Below are 18,694 nucleotides of genomic sequence, written 5' to 3'. Positions count from 1 at the left end.
TATTACTGCACTATGTATTATTGTACTATGTATTACTGTACTATCTATTACTGTACTATGTATTACTGTACTATGTATTACTGCACTATGTATTACTGTACTATGTATTATTGTACTAAGTATTAATGTACTATCTATTACTGTACTATGTATTACTACACTATGTATTACTGTACTATGTATTACTGTACTATGTATTACTGCACTATGTATTATTGTACTAAGTATTACTGTACTATCTATTACTGTACTATGTATTACTGCACTATGTATTATTGTACTATGTATTACTGCACTATCTATTACTCTACTATGTATTACTGTACTAAGTATTACTGTACTATCTATTACTGTACTATGTATTACTGCACTATGTATTACTGTACTATGTATTACTGTACTATCTATTACTGTACTATGTATTACTGCACTATGTATTACTGTACTATGTATTACTGTACTGTGTATTATTGAACTAAGTATTACTGTACTATCTATTACTGTACTATGTATTACTGCACTATGTATTACTGCACTATGTATTACTGTACTAACTATTACTGTACTATGTATTACTGCACTATGTATTACTGTACTATGTATTGCTGTACTATCTATTACTGTACTATGTATTACTGCACTATGTATTACTGTACTATGTATTACTGTACTATCTATTACTGTACTATGTATTACTGCACTATGTATTACTGTACTATGTATTGTTGTACTAAGTATTACTGTACTATCTATTACTGTACTATGTATTACTACACTATGTATTACTGTACTATGTATTACTGCACTATGTATTACTGTACCATGTATTACTGCACTATGTATTACTGTACTATGTATTATTGCACTATGTATTATTGTACTAAGTATTACTGTACTATCTATTACTGTACTATCTATTACTGTACTATGTATTACTGTACTATCTATTACTGTACTATGTATTACTACACTGTGTATTACTGTACTATGTATTACTGCACTATGTATTATTGCACTAAGTATTACTGCACTATGTATTATTGCACTAAGTATTACTGCACTATGTATTACTGTACTATGTATTACTGCACTATGTATTATTGTACTATGTATTACTGTACTATCTATTACTGTACTATGTATTACTGTACTATGTATTACTGCACTATGTATTAGTGTACTAAGTATTACTGTACTATCTATTACTGTACTATGTATTACTGCACTATGTATTATTGTACTATGTATTATTGTACTAAGTATTACTGCACTATGTATTATTGTACTACATATTATTGTACTACGTATTACTGTACTATCTATTACTGTACTATGTATTACTGTACTATGTATTACTGTACTATCTATTACTGTACTATGTATTACTGTACTATGTATTACTGCACTATGTATTACTGTACTATGTATTGTACTAAGTATTACTGTACTATGTATTACTGCACTATGTATTACTGCAATATGTATTATTGTACTATCTATTACTGTACTATCTATTACTGTACTATCTATTACTGTACTATCTACTACTGTACTATGTATTACTACACTATGTATTACTGTACTATCTATTACTGTACTATGTATTACTGCACTATGTATTACTGTACTATGTATTGTTGTACTAAGTATTACTGTACTATCTATTACTGTACTATGTATTACTACACTATGTATTACTGTACTATGTATTACTGCACTATGTATTACTGTACCATGTATTACTGCACTATGTATTACTGTACTATGTATTATTGCACTATGTATTATTGTACTAAGTATTACTGTACTATCTATTACTGTACTATCTATTATTGTACTATGTATTACTACACTATGTATTACTGTACTATCTATTACTGTACTATGTATTACTGCACTATGTATTACTGCACTATGTATTATTGTACTAAGTATTACTGTACTATCTATTACTGTACTATCTATTACTGTACTATGTATTACTGTACTATGTATTACTGCACTATGTATTATTGTACTATGTATTACTGTACTAATTATTACTGTACTATCTATTACTGTACTATCTATTACTGTACTATGTATTACTACACTATGTATTACTGTACTATCTATTACTGTACTATGTATTACTGTACTATGTATTACTGCACTATGTATTGTACTAAGTATTACTGTACTATGTATTACTGCACTATGTATTACTGCAATATGTATTATTGTACTAAGTATTACTGTACTATCTATTACTGTACTATCTATTACTGTACTATCTACTACTGTACTATGTATTACTACACTATGTATTACTGTACTATCTATTACTGTACTATGTATTACTGCACTATGTATTACTGTACTATGTATTGTTGTACTAAGTATTACTGTACTATCTATTACTGTACTATGTATTACTACACTATGTATTACTGTACTGTGTATTACTGCACTATGTATTACTGTACCATGTATTACTGCACTATGTATTACTGTACTATGTATTATTGCACTATGTATTATTGTACTAAGTATTACTGTACTATCTATTACTGTACTATCTATTATTGTACTATGTATTACTACACTATGTATTACTGTACTATCTATTACTGTACTATGTATTACTGCACTATGTATTACTGCACTATGTATTATTGTACTAAGTATTACTGTACTATCTATTACTGTACTATGTATTACTGCACTATGTATTACTGTACTATTTATTACTGTACTGTGTATTGTACTAAGTATTACTGTACTATCTATTACTGTACTATGTATTACTGTACTATCTATTACTGCACTATGTATTACTGCACTATGTATTACTGCACTATGTATTATTGTACTATGTATTACTGTACTAATTATTACTGTACTATCTATTACTGTACTATCTATTACTGTACTATGTATTACTACACTATGTATTACTGTACTATCTATTACTGTACTATGTATTACTGTACTATGTATTACTGCAATATGTATTATTGTACTATGTATTACTACACTATGTATTACTGTACTATGTATTATTGTACTAAGCATTACTGTACTGTGTATTACTGTACTGTGTATTACTGCACTATGTATTACTGCACTATGTATTATTGTACTAAGTATTACTGTACTATCTATTATTGTACTATGTATTACTACACTATGTATTACTGTACTATGTATTACTGCACTATGTATTACTGCACTATCTATTACTGTACTATGTATTACTGCACTATGTATTATTGTACTATGTATTACTGTACTATCTATTACTACACTATGTATTACTGTAATATGTATTACTGTACTATGTATTACTGCACTATGTATTATTGTACTAAGTATTACTGTACTATCTATTACTGTACTATGTATTACTGCACTATGTATTATTGTACTATGTATTACTGCACTATCTATTACTGCACTATGTATTACTGTACTGTGTATTATTGAACTAAGTATTACTGTACTATCTATTACTGTACTTTGTATTACTGCACTATGTATTACTGCACTATGTATTACTGTACTAACTATTACTGTACTATGTATTACTGCACTATGTATTATTGTACTATGTATTACTGTACTATCTATTACTGTACTATGTATTACTGTACTAAGTATTACTGTACTATCTATTACTGTACTATGTAATACTGCACTATGTAATACTGCACTATGTATTACTGTACTATGTATTACTGTACTATGTATTATTGTACTAAGTATTACTGTACTATCTATTACTGTACTATGTATTACTGCACTATGTATTACTGTACTATGTATTACTGTACTGTGTATTATTGAACTAAGTATTACTGTACTATCTATTACTGTACTATGTATTACTGCACTATGTATTACTGCACTATGTATTACTGCACTATGTATTACTGTACTATGTATTGCTGTACTATCTATTACTGTACTATGTATTACTGCACTATGTATTACTGTACTATGTATTACTGTATTATCTATTACTGTACTATGTATTACTGCACTATGTATTACTGCACTATGTACTATTGTACTAAGTATTACTGTACTATCTATTACTGTACTATGTATTACTACACTGTGTATTACTGTACTATGTATTACTGCACTATGTATTACTGTACTATCTATTACTGTACTATGTATTACTGCACAATGTATTATTGAACTATGTATTACTGTACTATCTATTACTGTACTATGTATTACTGTACTATGTATTACTGCACTATGTATTACTGTACTATCTATTACTGTACTATCTATTACTGTACTATGTATTACTGCACTATGTATTATTGTACTATGTATTACTGCACTATCTATTACTGCACTATGTATTACTGTACTATGTATTACTGCACTATGTATTATTGTACTATGTATTATTGTACTAAGTATTACTGCACTATGTATTATTGTACTACATATTATTGTACTACGTATTACTGTACTATCTATTACTGTACTATGTATTACTGTACTATGTATTACTGTACTATCTATTACTGTACTATGTATTACTGCACTATGTATTACTGTACTATGTATTGTTGTACTAAGTATTACTGTACTATCTATTACTGTACTATGTATTACTACACTATGTATTACTGTACTATGTATTACTGCACTACGTATTACTGCACTATGTATTACTGTACCATGTATTACTGCACTATGTATTACTGTACTATGTATTATTGCACTATGTATTACTGTACTATCTATTACTGTACTATCTATTACTGTACTATCTATTACTGTACTATGTATTACTACACTATGTATTACTGTACTATCTATTACTGTACTATGTATTACTGCACTATGTATTACTGTACTATGTATTATTGTACTAAGTATTACTGTACTATCTATTACTGTACTATGTATTACTGTACTATCTATTACTGCACTATGTATTACTGCACTATGTATTATTGTACTATGTATTACTGTACTAATTATTACTGTACTATCTATTACTGTACTATCTATTACTGTACTATGTATTACTACACTATGTATTACTGTACTATCTATTACTGTACTATGTATTACTGTACTATGTATTACTGCAATATGTATTATTGTACTAAGTATTACTGTACTATCTATTACTGTACTATCTATTACTGTACTATCTACTACTGTACTATGTATTACTACACTATGTATTACTGTACTATCAATTACTGTACTATGTATTACTGCACTATGTATTACTGTACTATGTATTGTTGTAATAAGTATTACTGTACTATCTATTAGTGTACTATGTATTACTACACTATGTATTACTGCACTATGTATTATTGTACTATGTATTATTGTACTATGTATTACTGTACTATCTATTACTACACTATGTATTACTGTACTATGTATTACTGCACTATGTATTACTGCACTATCTATTACTGTACTATGTATTACTGCACTATGTATTATTGTACTATGTATTACTGTACTATCTATTACACTATGTATTACTGTAATATGTATTACTGTACTATGTATTACTGCACTATGTATTATTGTACTAAGTATTACTGTACTATCTATTACTGTACTATGTATTACTGCACTATGTATTATTGTACTATGTATTACTGCACTATCTATTACTGCACTATGTATTACTGTACTGTGTATTATTGAACTAAGTATTACTGTACTATCTATTACTGTACTTTGTATTACTGCACTATGTATTACTGCACTATGTATTACTGTACTAACTATTACTGTACTATGTATTACTGCACTATGTATTATTGTACTATGTATTACTGTACTATCTATTACTGTACTATGTATTACTGTACTAAGTATTACTGTACTATCTATTACTGTACTATGTAATACTGCACTATGTAATACTGCACTATGTATTACTGTACTATGTATTACTGTACTATGTATTATTGTACTAAGTATTACTGTACTATCTATTACTGTACTATGTATTACTGCACTATGTATTACTGTACTGTGTATTATTGAACTAAGTATTACTGTACTATCTATTACTGTACTATGTATTACTGCACTATGTCTTACTGCACTATGTATTACTGTACTATGTATTACTGCACTATGTATTACTGTACTATGTATTACTGTATTATCTATTACTGTACTATGTATTACTGCACTATGTATTACTGCACTATGTACTATTGTACTAAGTATTACTGTACTATCTATTAATGTACTATGTATTACTACACTGTGTATTACTGTACTATGTATTACTGCACTATGTATTACTGTACTATCTATTACTGTACTATGTATTACTGCACTATGTATTATTGAACTATGTATTACTGTACTATCTATTACTGTACTATGTATTACTGTACTATGTATTACTGCACTATCTATTACTGTACTATCTATTACTGTACTATGTATTACTGCACTATGTATTATTGTACTATGTATTACTGCACTATGTATTATTGTACTACATATTATTGTACTACGTATTACTGTACTATCTATTACTGTACTATGTATTACTGTACTATGTATTACTGTACTATCTATTACTGTACTATGTATTACTGTACTATGTATTACTGCACTATGTATTACTGTACTATGTATTGTTGTACTAAGTATTACTGTACTATCTATTACTGTACTATGTATTACTACACTATGTATTACTGCACTATGTATTACTGCACTATGTATTACTGTACCATGTATTACTGCACTATGTATTACTGTACTATGTATTATTGCACTATGTATTACTGCACTATCTATTACTGCACTATGTATTACTGTACTATGTATTACTGCACTATGTATTATTGTACTATGTATTATTGTACTAAGTATTACTGCACTATGTATTATTGTACTACATATTATTGTACTACGTATTACTGCACTATCTATTACTGTACTATGTATTACTGTACTATCTATTACTGTACTATGTATTACTGTACTATGTATTACTGCACTATGTATTACTGCACTATGCATTACTGTACTATGTATTGTTGTACTAAGTATTACTGTACTATCTATTACTGTACTATGTATTACTACACTATGTATTACTGCACTATGTATTACTGCACTATGTATTACTGTACCATGTATTACTGCACTATGTATTACTGTACTATGTATTATTGCACTATGTATTATTGTACTAAGTATTACTGTACTATCTATTACTGTACTATCTATTACTGTACTATGTATTACTACACTATGTATTACTGTACTATCTATTACTGTACTATGTATTACTGCACTATGTATTACTGCACTATGTATTATTGTACTAAGTATTACTGTACTATCTATTACTGTACTATGTATTACTGTACTATGTATTACTGTACTATGTATTATTGTACTAAGTATTACTGTACTATGTATTACTGTACTATGTATTACTGTACTATCTATTACTGCACTATGTATTACTGCACTATGTATTACTGCACTATGTATTATTGTACTATGTATTACTGTACTAATTATTACTGTACTATCTATTACTGTACTATCTATTACTGTACTATGTATTACTACACTATGTATTACTGTACTATCTATTACTGTACTATGTATTACTGCAATATGTATTATTGTACTAAGTATTACTGTACTATCTATTACTGTACTATCTATTACTGTACTATCTACTACTGTACTATGTATTACTACACTATGTATTACTGTACTATCAATTACTGTACTATGTATTACTGCACTATGTATTACTGTACTATGTATTGTTGTACTAAGTATTACTGTACTATCTATTACTGTACTATGTATTACTACACTATGTATTACTGCACTATGTATTATTGTACTATGTATTATTGTACTATGTATTACTTTACTATCTATTACTGTACTATGTATTACTACACTATGTATTACTGTACTATCTATTACTGTACTATGTATTACTGCACTATGTATTACTGCACTATGTATTACTGCACTATGTATTACTGTACTATCTATTACTGTACTATGTATTACTGCACTATGTATTACTATACTATTTATTACTGTACTATGTATTATTGTACTAAGTATTACTGTACTATCTATTACTGTACTATGTATTACTGTACTATCTATTACTGCACTATGTATTACTGCACTATGTATTACTGTACTGTGTATTACTGCACTATGTATTACTGTACTATCTATATTACTGTACTATGTATTACTGTACTATGTATTACTGTACTATGTATTACTGCACTATGTATTACTGTACTATGTATTACTGTACTGTGTATTATTGAACTAAGTATTACTGTACTATCTATTACTGTACTATGTATTACTGCACTATGTATTACTGCACTATGTATTACTGTACTAACTATTACTGTACTATGTATTACTGCACTATGTATTACTGTACTATGTATTGCTGTACTATCTATTACTGTACTATGTATTACTGCACTATGTATTACTGTACTATGTATTACTGTATTATCTATTACTGTACTATGTATTACTGCACTATGTATTACTGCACTATGTACTATTGTACTAAGTATTACTGTACTATCTATTACTGTACTATGTATTACTGTACTATCTATTACTGTACTATGTATTACTACACTGTGTATTACTGTACTATGTATTGCTGCACTTTGTATTATTGCACTAAGTATTACTGCACTATGTATTATTGCACTAAGTATTACTGCACTATGTATTACTGTACTATGTATTACTGCACTATGTATTATTGTACTATGTATTACTGTACTATCTATTGCTGTACTATGTATTACTGTACTATGTATTACTGCACTATGTATTAGTGTACTAAGTATTACTGTACTATCTATTACTGTACTATGTATTACTGCACTATGTATTATTGTACTATGTATTATTGTACTAAGTATTACTGCACTATGTATTATTGTACTACATATTATTGTACTACGTATTACTGTACTATCTATTACTGTACTATGTATTACTGTACTATGTATTACTGTACTATCTATTACTGTACTATGTATTACTGTACTATGTATTACTGCACTATGTATTACTGTACTATGTATTGTACTAAGTATTACTGTACTATGTATTACTGCACTATGTATTACTGCAATATGTATTACTGTACTATGTATTACTGCACTATGTATTACTGTACTATGTATTGTACTAAGTATTACTGTACTATGTATTACTGCACTATGTATTACTGCAATATGTATTATTGTACTAAGTATTACTGTACTATCTATTACTGTACTATGTATTACTGTACTATCTACTACTGTACTATGTATTACTACACTATGTATTACTGTACTATCTATTACTGTACTATGTATTACTGCACTATGTATTACTGTACTATGTATTGTTGTACTAAGTATTACTGTACTATCTATTACTGTACTATGTATTACTACACTATGTATTACTGTACTATGTATTACTGCACTATGTATTACTGTACCATGTATTACTGCACTATGTATTACTGTACTATGTATTATTGCACTATGTATTATTGTACTAAGTATTACTGTACTATCTATTACTGTACTATCTATTATTGTACTATGTATTACTACACTATGTATTACTGTACTATCTATTACTGTACTATGTATTACTGCACTATGTATTACTGCACTATGTATTATTGTACTAAGTATTACTGTACTATCTATTACTGTACTATGTATTACTGCACTATGTATTACTGTACTATTTATTACTGTACTATGTATTATTGTACTAAGTATTACTGTACTATCTATTACTGTACTATGTATTACTGTACTATCTATTACTGCACTATGTATTACTGCACTATGTATTACTGCACTATGTATTATTGTACTATGTATTACTGTACTAATTATTACTGTACTATCTATTACTGTACTATCTATTACTGTACTATGTATTACTACACTATGTATTACTGTACTATCTATTACTGTACTATGTATTACTGTACTATGTATTACTGCAATATGTATTATTGTACTAAGTATTACTGTACTATCTATTACTGTACTATCTATTACTGTACTATCTACTACTGTACTATGTATTACTACACTATGTATTACTGTACTATCTATTACTGTACTATGTATTACTGCACTATGTATTACTGTACTATGTATTATTGCACTATGTATTATTGTACTAAGTATTACTGTACTATCTATTACTGTACTATCTATTATTGTACTATGTATTACTACACTATGTATTACTGTACTATCTATTACTGTAGTATGTATTACTGCACTATGTATTACTGCACTATGTATTATTGTACTAAGTATTACTGTACTATCTATTACTGTACTATGTATTACTGTACTATCTATTACTGCACTATGTATTACTGCACTATGTATTACTGCACTATGTATTATTGTACTATGTATTACTGTACTAATTATTACTGTACTATCTATTACTGTACTATCTATTACTGTACTATGTATTACTACACTATGTATTACTGTACTATCTATTACTGTACTATGTATTACTGTACTATGTATTACTGCAATATGTATTATTGTACTATGTATTACTACACTATGTATTACTGTACTATGTATTATTGTACTAAGCATTACTGTACTGTGTATTACTGTACTGTGTATTACTGCACTATGTATTACTGCACTATGTATTATTGTACTAAGTATTACTGTACTATCTATTATTGTACTATGTATTACTACACTATGTATTACTGTACTATGTATTACTGCACTATGTATTACTGCACTATCTATTACTGTACTATGTATTACTGCACTATGTATTATTGTACTATGTATTACTGTACTATCTATTACTACACTATGTATTACTGTAATATGTATTACTGTACTATGTATTACTGCACTATGTATTATTGTACTAAGTATTACTGTACTATCTATTACTGTACTATGTTTACTGCACTATGTATTATTGTACTATGTATTACTGCACTATCTATTACTGCACTATGTATTACTGTACTGTGTATTATTGAACTAAGTATTACTGTACTATCTATTATTGTACTTTGTATTACTGCACTATGTATTACTGCACTATGTATTACTGTACTAACTATTACTGTACTATGTATTACTGCACTATGTATTATTGTACTATGTATTACTGTACTATCTATTACTGTACTATGTATTACTGTACTAAGTATTACTGTACTATCTATTACTGTACTATGTAATACTGCCACTATGTATTACTGTACTATGTATTACTGTACTATGTATTATTGTACTATGTATTGTTGTACTAAGTATTACTGTACTATCTATTACTGTACTATGTATTACTACACTATGTATTACTGTACTATGTATTACTGCACTATGTATTACTGTACCATGTATTACTGCACTATGTATTACTGTACTATGTATTATTGCACTATGTATTATTGTACTAAGTATTACTGTACTATCTATTACTGTACTATCTATTATTGTACTATGTATTACTACACTATGTATTACTGTACTATCTATTACTGTACTATGTATTACTGCACTATGTATTACTGCACTATGTATTATTGTACTAAGTATTACTGTACTATCTATTACTGTACTATGTATTACTGCACTATGTATTACTGTACTATTTATTACTGTACTATGTATTATTGTACTAAGTATTACTGTACTATCTATTACTGTACTATGTATTACTGTACTATCTATTACTGCACTATGTATTACTGCACTATGTATTACTGCACTATGTATTATTGTACTATGTATTACTGTACTAATTATTACTGTACTATCTATTACTGTACTATCTATTACTGTACTATGTATTACTACACTATGTATTACTGTACTATCTATTACTGTACTATGTATTACTGTACTATGTATTACTGCACTATGTATTGTACTAAGTATTACTGTTCTATGTATTACTGCACTATGTATTACTGCAATATGTATTATTGTACTAAGTATTACTGTACTATCTATTACTGTACTATCTATTACTGTACTATCTACTACTGTACTATGTATTACTACACTATGTATTACTGTACTATCTATTACTGTACTATGTATTACTGCACTATGTATTACTGTACTATGTATTGTTGTACTAAGTATTACTGTACTATCTATTACTGTACTATGTATTACTACACTATGTATTACTGTACTATGTATTATTGCACTATGTATTATTGTACTAAGTATTACTGTACTATCTATTACTGTACTATCTATTATTGTACTATGTATTACTACACTATGTATTACTGTACTATCTATTACTGTAGTATGTATTACTGCACTATGTATTACTGCACTATGTATTATTGTACTAAGTATTACTGTACTATCTATTACTGTACTATGTATTACTGTACTATCTATTACTGCACTATGTATTACTGCACTATGTATTACTGCACTATGTATTATTGTACTATGTATTACTGTACTAATTATTACTGTACTATCTATTACTGTACTATCTATTACTGTACTATGTATTACTACACTATGTATTACTGTACTATCTATTACTGTACTATGTATTACTGTACTATGTATTACTGCAATATGTATTATTGTACTATGTATTACTACACTATGTATTACTGTACTATGTATTATTGTACTAAGCATTACTGTACTGTGTATTACTGTACTGTGTATTACTGCACTATGTATTACTGCACTATGTATTATTGTACTAAGTATTACTGTACTATCTATTATTGTACTATGTATTACTACACTATGTATTACTGTACTATGTATTACTGCACTATGTATTACTGCACTATCTATTACTGTACTATGTATTACTGCACTATGTATTATTGTACTATGTATTACTGTACTATCTATTACTACACTATGTATTACTGTAATATGTATTACTGTACTATGTATTACTGCACTATGTATTATTGTACTAAGTATTACTGTACTATCTATTACTGTACTATGTATTACTGCACTATGTATTATTGTACTATGTATTACTGCACTATCTATTACTGCACTATGTATTACTGTACTGTGTATTATTGAACTAAGTATTACTGTACTATCTATTATTGTACTTTGTATTACTGCACTATGTATTACTGCACTATGTATTACTGTACTAACTATTACTGTACTATGTATTACTGCACTATGTATTATTGTACTATGTATTACTGTACTATCTATTACTGTACTATGTATTACTGTACTAAGTATTACTGTACTATCTATTACTGTACTATGTAATACTGCACTATGTATTACTGTACTATGTATTACTGTACTATGTATTATTGTACTAAGTATTACTGTACTATCTATTACTGTACTATGTATTACTGCACTATGTATTACTGTACTATGTATTACTGTACTGTGTATTATTGAACTAAGTATTACTGTACTATCTATTACTGTACTATGTATTACTGCACTATGTATTACTGTACTATGTATTACTGCACTATGTATTACTGTACTATGTATTGCTGTACTATCTATTACTGTACTATGTATTACTGCACTATGTATTACTGTACTATGTATTACTGTATTATCTATTACTGTACTATGTATTACTGCACTATGTATTACTGCACTATGTACTATTGTACTAAGTATTACTGTACTATCTATTACTGTACTATGTATTACTACACTGTGTATTACTCTACTATGTATTACTGCACTATGTATTACTGTACTATCTATTACTGTACTATGTATTACTGCACTATGTATTATTGAACTATGTATTACTGTACTATCTATTACTGTACTATGTATTACTGTACTATGTATTACTGCACTATGTATTACTGTACTATCTATTACTGTACTATCTATTACTGTACTATGTATTACTGCACTATGTATTATTGTACTATGTATTACTGCACTATCTATTACTGCACTATGTATTACTGTACTATGTATTACTGCCCTATGTATTATTGTACTATGTATTATTGTACTAAGTATTACTGCACTATGTATTATTGTACTACATATTATTGTACTACGTATTACTGTACTATCTATTACTGTACTATGTATTACTGTACTATGTATTACTGTACTATCTATTACTGTACTATGTATTACTACACTATGTATTACTGTACTATCTATTACTGTACTATGTATTACTGCACTATGTATTACTGTACTATCTATTACTGTACTATGTATTACTACACTATGTATTACTGTACTATCTATTACTGTACTATGTATTACTGTACTATGTATTACTGCAATATGTATTATTGTACTAAGTATTACTGTACTATCTATTACTGTACTATCTATTACTGTACTATCTACTACTGTACTATGTATTACTACACTATGTATTACTGTACTATCAATTACTGTACTATGTATTACTGCACTATGTATTACTGTACTATGTATTGTTGTACTAAGTATTACTGTACTATCTATTACTGTACTATGTATTACTGCACTATGTATTACTGCACTATGTATTACTGTACTATCTATTACTGTACTATGTATTGCTGCACTATGTATTACTATACTATTTATTACTGTACTATGTATTATTGTACTAAGTATTACTGTACTATCTATTACTGTACTATGTATTACTGTACTATCTATTACTGCACTATGTATTACTGCACTATGTATTACTGCACTATGTATTATTGTACTATGTATTACTGTACTAATTATTACTGTACTATCTATTACTGTACTATCTATTACTGTACTATGTATTACTACACTATGTATTACTGTACTATCTATTACTGTACTATGTATTACTGTACTATGTATTATTGTACTAAGCATTACTGTACTGTGTATTACTGTACTGTGTATTACTGCACTATGTTTTACTGCACTATGTATTATTGTACTAAGTATTACTGTACTATCTATTATTGTACTATGTATTACTACACTATGTATTACTGTACTATGTATTACTGCACTATGTATTACTGCACTATCTATTACTGTACTATGTATTACTGCACTATGTATTATTGTACTATGTATTACTGTACTATCTATTACTACACTATGTATTACTGTAATATGTATTACTGTACTATGTATTACTGCACTATGTATTATTGTACTAAGTATTACTGTACTATCTATTACTGTACTATGTATTACTGCACTATGTATTATTGTACTATGTATTACTGCACTATCTATTACTGCACTATGTATTACTGTACTGTGTATTATTGAACTAAGTATTACTGTACTATCTATTACTGTACTTTGTATTACTGCACTATGTATTACTGCACTATGTATTACTGTACTAACTATTACTGTACTATGTATTACTGCACTATGTATTATTGTACTATGTATTACTGTACTATCTATTACTGTACTATGTATTACTGTACTAAGTATTACTGTACTATCTATTACTGTACTATGTAATACTGCACTATGTAATACTGCACTATGTATTACTGTACTATGTATTACTGTACTATGTATTATTGTACTAAGTATTACTGTACTATCTATTACTGTACTATGTATTACTGCACTATGTATTACTGTACTATGTATTACTGTACTGTGTATTATTGAACTAAGTATTACTGTACTATCTATTACTGTACTATGTATTACTGCACTATGTATTACTGCACTATGTATTACTGTACTATGTATTACTGCACTATGTATTACTGTACTATGTATTGCTGTACTATCTATTACTGTACTATGTATTACTGCACTATGTATTACTGTACTATGTATTACTGTATTATCTATTACTGTACTATGTATTACTGCACTATGTATTACTGCACTATGTACTATTGTACTAAGTATTACTGTACTATCTATTACTGTACTATGTATTACTACACTGTGTATTACTGTACTATGTATTACTGCACTATGTATTACTGTACTATCTATTACTGTACTATGTATTACTGCACTATGTATTATTGAACTATGTATTACTGTACTATCTATTACTGTACTATGTATTACTGTACTATGTATTACTGCACTATGTATTACTGTACTATCTATTACTGTACTATCTATTACTGTACTATGTATTACTGCACTATGTATTATTGTACTATGTATTACTGCACTATCTATTACTGCACTATGTATTACTGTACTATGTATTACTGCACTATGTATTATTGTACTATGTATTATTGTACTAAGTATTACTGCACTATGTATTATTGTACTACATATTATTGTACTACGTATTACTGTACTATGTATTACTGTACTATGTATTACTGTACTATCTATTACTGTACTATGTATTACTGTACTATGTATTACTGCACTATGTATTACTGTACTATGTATTGTTGTACTAAGTATTACTGTACTATCTATTACTGTACTATGTATTACTACACTATGTATTACTGCACTATGTATTACTGCACTATGTATTACTGTACTATCTATTACTGTACTATGTATTACTGCACTATGTATTATTGTACTATGTATTACTGCACTATCTATTACTGCACTATGTATTACTGTACTATGTATTACTGCACTATGTATTATTGTACTATGTATTATTGTACTAAGTATTACTGCACTATGTATTATTGTACTACATATTATTGTACTACGTATTACTGTACTATCTATTACTGTACTATGTATTACTGTACTATGTATTACTGTACTATCTATTACTGTACTATGTATTACTGTACTATGTATTACTGCACTATGTATTACTGTACTATGTATTGTTGTACTAAGTATTACTGTACTATCTATTACTGTACTATGTATTACTACACTATGTATTACTGTACTATGTATTACTGCACTATGTATTACTGTACCATGTATTACTGCACTATGTATTACTGTACTATGTATTATTGCACTATGTATTATTGTACTAAGTATTACTGTACTATCTATTACTGTACTATCTATTACTGTACTATGTATTACTACACTATGTATTACTGTACTATCTATTACTGTACTATGTTTTACTGCACTATGTATTACTGCACTATGTATTATTGTACTAAGTATTACTGTACTATCTATTACTGTACTATGTATTACTGCACTATGTATTACTGTACTATGTATTATTGTACTAAGTATTACTGTACTATCTATTACTGTACTATGTATTACTGTACTATCTATTACTGCACTATGTATTACTGCACTATGTATTACTGCACTATGTATTATTGTACTATGTATTACTGTACTAATTATTACTGTACTATCTATTACTGTACTATCTATTACTGTACTATGTATTACTACACTATGTATTACTGTACTATCTATTACTGTACTATGTATTACTGTACTATGTATTACTGCAATATGTATTATTGTACTAAGTATTACTGTACTATCTATTACTGTACTATCTATTACTGTACTATCTACTACTGTACTATGTATTACTACACTATGTATTACTGTACTATCAATTACTGTACTATGTATTACTGCACTATGTATTACTGTACTATGTATTGTTGTACTAAGTATTACTGTACTATCTATTACTGTACTATGTATTACTACACTATGTATTACTGCACTATGTATTATTGTACTATGTATTATTGTACTATGTATTACTGTACTATCTATTACTGTACTATGTATTACTACACTATGTATTACTGTACTATCTATTACTGTACTATGTATTACTGCACTATGTATTACTGCACTATGTATTACTACACTATGTATTACTGTACTATCTATTACTGCACTATGTATTACTGCACTATGTATTACTGTACTGTGTATTACTACACTATGTATTACTGTACTATCTATTACTGCACTATGTATTACTGCACTATGTATTACTGTACTATGTATTACTGCACTATGTATTACTATACTATTTATTACTGTACTATGTATTATTGTACTAAGTATTACTGTACTATCTATTACTGTACTATGTATTACTGTACTATCTATTACTGCACTATGTATTACTGCACTATGTATTACTGTACTGTGTATTACTGCACTATGTATTACTGTACTATCTATTACTGTACTATGTATTACTGCACTATGTATTACTGTACTATGTATTATTGTACTAAGTATTACTGCACTATGTATTACTGTACTATGTATTATTGTACTAAGTATTACTACACTATGTATTACTGCACTATGTATTACTGCACTAAGTATTACTGTACTATGTATAATGTACTAAGTATTACTGTACTATCTATTACTGTACTATGTATTACTGCACTATGTATTACTGTACTATGTATTACTGTACTATCTATTACTGTGCTATGTATTAATGCACTATGTATTACTGCACTATGTATTATTGCACTAAGTATTACTGCACTATGTATTATTGCGCTAAGTATTACTGCACTATGTATTACTGTACTATGTATTATTGCACTAAGTATTACTGCACTATGTATTATTGCACTAAGTATTACTGCACTATGTATTACTGTACTATGTATTATTGTACTATGTATTACTGCACTATGTATTACTGTACTATGTATTACTGCACTATGTATTACTTCACTATGTATTACTGTACTATGTATTACTAC

The sequence above is a fragment of the Mixophyes fleayi genome, chromosome 4 (genome assembly GCF_038048845.1).
Source record: "Mixophyes fleayi isolate aMixFle1 chromosome 4, aMixFle1.hap1, whole genome shotgun sequence".
In the NCBI taxonomy this organism is placed as follows: domain Eukaryota; kingdom Metazoa; phylum Chordata; class Amphibia; order Anura; family Limnodynastidae; genus Mixophyes; species Mixophyes fleayi.
Note: the sequence above shows the minus strand (reverse complement) of the source record.